The sequence below is a fragment of the Cornus florida genome, unplaced genomic scaffold (genome assembly GCF_030987335.1).
Source record: "Cornus florida cultivar Cherokee Brave unplaced genomic scaffold, ASM3098733v1 CherokeeBrave_3.0.0_Hap2_Chr09, whole genome shotgun sequence".
Taxonomy (NCBI): Eukaryota; Viridiplantae; Streptophyta; class Magnoliopsida; order Cornales; family Cornaceae; genus Cornus; species Cornus florida.
This window is the reverse complement of record NW_026775579.1, coordinates 5,011,696-5,017,423: the sequence shown is the minus strand read 5'-3', so window position 1 is coordinate 5,017,423 and position 5,728 is coordinate 5,011,696. Positions and strand designations below refer to the sequence as shown.

Genomic DNA, 5,728 nt, shown 5'->3' with positions numbered 1-5,728 from the left:
CCAAAGTTGGGGGTCATGTCTGGAGTCTCAGGCATAGATGAATCAGAAGAAAGCTCTTGAGTCTGCTCCTGCTCATGAATGGGCAACTTGGCTGGAGAGTCCTACTCTGCGTCATCTGCAGGGCACTCTAAGTCTATATCTAAATGCTCGGCAGTTGGATCGATTGGTGCGTCATCCGCTGTGGGATGTGCTGCTGCTGCCTCTGCCGATACCTCTACCTGGGCCTGGGCTTGTGCCTCCTCTAACTCCAACTCCGCTGCAGCTAGTACTGCGTGGTCCTGCAACCTAGTAATAATGGAGTGGTAGGTCTTGTTCCAGTCTTTCTTGAGGTAGTGACAGGAACCTCTCTCGGGGTGCTCCCGAGGATGGATGGGGTAGCGCTGGTCGATGAGGATCTGGGTGATGAGGTGGCTGAAAGGAAGAAACTTAGCCCGTCCGAGCATCTCCTTGCTGATGTACTCATCATACAGCTTCATCATCACGCTCCAGATGAGCGCGGGAATGGACACAAAGTGCCCGGTGTAGAAAGAGTAAAGGGCTGTCAGATAATCGCCCCTCCTCTGAATCTTGTGCCCCGCCATGTATATATTTTGATAGAGAACGGAATCAGTAAACCAAAGGTCGTCTGGAAGGAATGTCCGGGTGGCGAAGGTCTCGCCACTAGCATGGTGACCTATGAGAAAAACTGCCATGTCGGCACAGGAAGGCCTGAATAGCCTCAGATATGTGTCCTGAAGCTCTGGAGGACATCTGTGTGGACAGCGGCAAGAGCGAGCTAAAGAGTCCACTGTAATGGTGATCGGATGGTCATCGATAGAAGTGACCATCTCGGCTGTGGTACACGGCAATGGTCGGAGGTTTTGGTAAAACAACTAAACCAGCCATAGGTAGACCGGCTCTGTGATGGGTGCAAGAATAGCGGCCAGGCCCCTCTGAATAATATCATGGTAGGTGGATCGGGTCAGCACCAATCGAGAGAAAAAGGCCGTGTTAAACTCGGACTCATGGTCAAGTGTCATATGCGCATATCGAGGTATAGGACTATCACGCCCCAGATGAGCTGGCTGAGTAGACTGAGCTGGCTGAGGTGGTATATGTGAATGCTCAGCTCCAGTCTACGGTGGAGATGGTGATAGAGTGAAAGCAGGATAAGCTGTAGAAGTGGATGGTATGTGGTCATCCTCAGGCTCATGAGATGGTGACTGAGGTGGGGTAGCCTGTGCTGGCTCCCGCTGTGCATAAGAGGGCTCTGCTGGCTCCTCTGTCCGTGGCCTAGTATGTCGGGTGGGCCTGTGTTGCCTGTTGGCAACGGTCTTCCTCTTTACTATGGCCTGCAAAAACAAAAAGAAAAACTTACAATGGGAGTTAGTGCCAGAATAAGAAATTTAAAAGCACGAAATAGAATCATGTATGTTAAATAAAATAAACAAAACAAATATGATATGAATCTATGCAAGTGGTAAAATATGAAACATGCTAAACAATGTAAGTATGAGATGCATCCAATGTGGAATATCACAGGCATTGGGCATATATATGATAGCATGAACATAAGATATGATGAATGAAGTGTATGTGTGAGATCTGTGAAATTTGATCGATCATAAAAAGAAATGAGATCGATCACAAAAGTTGGATCGATCGAAAGTAAGTGAGATCGATCTCACTACTTCGATCGATCTGAGACATGAGTTCAATCAATCTCCCAAGATCGATCGAAGATACTAGTTTGATCGATCGAACTGTGCGACGTTGAAAACTCAAAGGTCATAGATCTGTGACTTTGGAAGCATGGGGCCCACACGAACTTGTTCGTGGGCCCAACAACACATCAAATCAACAAGTATCCATCATAAATCGAGGCCCAAACTTCAACAAATCTAAACAAATCTCAAAATATCTACAAAACATATACACGTATATACACATATATATACAATGCTTCGAAGGCTCATCAATGGCGGATTCATCATAAAAATGGCTTGGATTCAACACATAGAGCATGTATAGATGAGATTGAAGCTTAAATGAATATGAGATGCTCGTGTCTTACCTCAACCTAAGGAGAGAAGTGGATGCGAAGAGGTAAAGATGGAATCCGAGATGAGAGAGAGATGCGAAGGTTGGAAATTCGGAAAGCTTCGCCGGAGATGGTGAAGTGATTGGACAGTGACAGCGACGAAGAGGGGTTAAGGCTTGAGAATGAGGGTGAGTTAGATCGATCTTTGTAATCGATCTTGCAAACCCTCGGTTCTATTTTAAAAACATTCCAGACAGAGTTTGATCGATCGAACTCAACTGTGATCGATCGAACTTTGACGAACTCTCTTCAAAGTATTTTTTTGATTTTAGAAATTTGTGAAAATTGCAAAATGAAAATTAAAAATTGGGATTAAAATTAAAAATTGGAAAATAAAATAAAATATTTTTGGTATTTTTTTTTTTTTTGAAAACATTTTGAAATAAAATAAAATAAAAATAAAAATAAAAATAAAAATAAAATAAAAGTGAATTTTTTTTTAGATTTTTGAAAATTTTTTGAAAAATAAAATAAAATAAAATGAAAAGAAAATGAAATACAAATGCAAATATCTTTGGATTTTTGGAAATTTGAAAAGTCAAAACAAAGTCAAAATAATGGAATGAAGACTAAGATCGATCGAAACGAGAGTTCGATCAATCAGAGAGAGAGCAAAAATATGCAGGTTTTTGGCTCAGAAAATTGGCTAAGTGTTGGAACATGAGATCGATCGAACTTGGAAGTTGGATCGATCGAAGAACTTTCAGATCAATCTTGGAATGTTTCGAACGATCAGACAGAGAGCTGAAATATGCAGGTTGATGCAGGCCCAAAATTTTTCTAAGTGTTGGAAGTTGGATCGATCGAAGGTCTTTTGATTGATCTAAGAGTTAGTTCGAACGATGGGATAGAGAGGTGATTTGGATGCAGGTTTTTGCAGGTCGAAATTTTTTCTAAGTGTTGGATGCAGAGAGGAGTTCGATCAATCGAACTCAGGTTTGAGATCGATCGAACTATACAGAATGCTCAATAATGACATGAAAGCTTATGCAATCCTCACCAAAGTTCCTTGAAATGCATATGAACCAAAAACAGGTATCTAGACTTCGCAAGAAATGAAATGAAAGATAAAAATGGGGAGGAATAGGGTTTTGACACCCTATGAATGCTTTTACTAGTCTTTGACATCTCTAGCAAGACATTGGGCTCTTTTAGCCTGGATCAAAGATCTTATAATGCGTCCCCTCCTTATTAGGGTGATAGATGCTTTGAACTCCTCCCAATAAATGGTTCTTTGAAGAACTTGTTGGATTAAGCTCAAAAGAAATCTTTGGTCCCTTGTCTATGCAATTACAACCTTTGGGCTTCCATGCCCTTTCAAAGCAAAAGTTTGGAACAAGACTTTTAGAATGCAAGGTTGAAGATAATCCTTTGGAAGTTTTGGTTTTACACAAAAGCTCATTTCCTTAACATTGAAGATTATGACATTCATCTACAATATTAACCTCTCCTTCATATTTGTCAAATGAATTGGGTGTGGGATTAAAGATATTCAACTTCACCTTCATGTGGCCAAATGAGATCTTCATTATCTTCGTCCTACATTTGATGTTGGCATTAGCGGTCGCCAAGAAAGGACGGCCATGGATAACGGCAATTTGGCTCTTAAGATTGGGAACCAGTTCCGTGTCTATGACAACGAAATCAACCGGGAAGAAGAATTTGTCAATCTCTATCAAAACATCTTCAATTATACCCTTAGGCTTCTTAATGGATCAGTCGGCAAGTTGTAAAACTACCGACGTCGGTTTCAATTCACCTAGGCCCAATTTGACATAAACCGAGTATGGAAGAAGGTTAACACTTGCTCCTAAGTCAAGAAGCGCCCGATTAATGATATGATCACCAATAATGCATGATGTAGTGGGTGAACCGGGGTCCTTAAACTTTGGAAGAGTGTTATATTGCAAAATTGAGCTTACTTGCTCGGTCAAAACCACTTTTCTTAGTGCTTGGCTCTTGTTCTTCCGCTTTTGGGTGCACAAGTCTTTCAAGAATTTGGCATAAGCCAGAATTTGCTTGATTGCATCCAATAGTGGAAGATTAACTTTCACTTGCCTAAACATTTCCATGATTTCATTGGTTTTTGCCTTTTGCTTGTCTTTTGAAATAGATCCTTTTAAGGCATCCGGAAATGGAACCTTTGGTTCAAACACTTTTTCAAAATTTTCTTTTGAACTCTTTTCAACGCAAGAAGTTTTTAAATCATTTTTCAACAAAACCTTTTCAACATCATTTTTCAAACATATCTTTCAAGCCTTTCTTATTTACAAGGTCATGTATATGCAATGAAGGAGGATTGGGATGTGAAATGGGATGGGTGACAACTTGAGGTTGCACCGGTTCACTCTCTTCATTGGACATTCCAACTTGGTTGTCCACAATCCTACCACTCCGCAAGGTAGTCACTACATTAACATGTTCAATGGTGTGGCCTTCCGATGAGGAATGGGTTTCCACAACACATTGTTGCTTAGGTGGGGCATTTATAGGCATCTTTCCCTTCTCTTTTGCATTGAGAGTGCTTGCTATTTGCCCTACTTGGGTTTCTAGCTTCGTAATAGATTGAGAGTGAGAATGAAGCAATTGAGTGTTAGCCTCTAAAGGGCCCAAAGCATTCAAAACTTTCTCTTCAAAGGCGGGACTTCTAGTATTACCTTGGGAATAAGATTGGTTGGGAAAATGAGAATTAGCAAATTGATTCCCTTGTGATTGATAGGGTCTATAACCTTGGGATCCTTGGTTTTGAAGTGGAAGTGGAATGTACTTCCCTTGAAAACTGCCTTGGGAAGGGTTTGAGCCCTCTTCTTGGTTTTTCCAAGAGAAATTCGGATGATTCCTCCAACTTGGATTGTAATGAGTACCAGAAGGATTGTTCCCTTGGTTCACAAAAGCCGCATTGACTTGTTCATTAGGTTCACTTTGCACTTGTCCGTGAGGACAATGAGAAGTAAAATGAAGAACACTAGAACAAGTCATACAGATTTTATTTGATGCATGATGAGAATGGTTAGGGAAGGAAGATACTTGGTTCGCCGAGTTTTGGTTAATCAAGAATTGATCAAACCTTTGAGATAAAGACTTCATTTCGGCGGCTATTTCATTTGAATGGTCGACTTAATGTAAGCTAACACTCTTCCTACCTTGTGAATTTCTACCATTCTTGGATGATAGTGTTCTATGCAAAGAATTTTCACTCATGCTCTCATAGAGACGCCACATGTCATCCTCATGCCATCAATGTATGAGCCACCCATGGAAGTATCAACCATACCCTTATAGTTGTCCGATAAGCTCTCAAAGAAATATTGAACTAATTACCATTTGGGTATGTCATGATGTGGACGCTTCCTAAGCAATTCATTGAAGCGTTCCCATGCCTCATGAAACGTTTCTCCATCCCCATGTGAAAATTCTCGAATTGAGGTTCTCATAGAATTGGTCTTAGAAACCAGATAGTACTTCTTCAAAAACTCTTGTTGCATTTCTGCCCAAGAAGTGATTGAAAAAGGCCTAAGATTGTTAAACCAATACTTTGCCTTATCTTTTAAGGTGAATGGAAAAAGTTTGAGTCTTAAAACCTTTTCCGGCATGTCCGTATATTTTACGGTGGAACATACTTCAAGAAACTCATCCAAATGCTTGTAA

General features: G+C 40.7%; 1 pseudogene; it reads left to right on the top strand.

Annotated features, from left to right (window-relative positions):
- Window positions 1-5,410: 5,410 nt before the first annotated feature.
- LOC132275779 (small nucleolar RNA R71) lies at window positions 5,411-5,509 on the top strand (annotated as a pseudogene).
- Window positions 5,510-5,728: the final 219 nt, after the last annotated feature.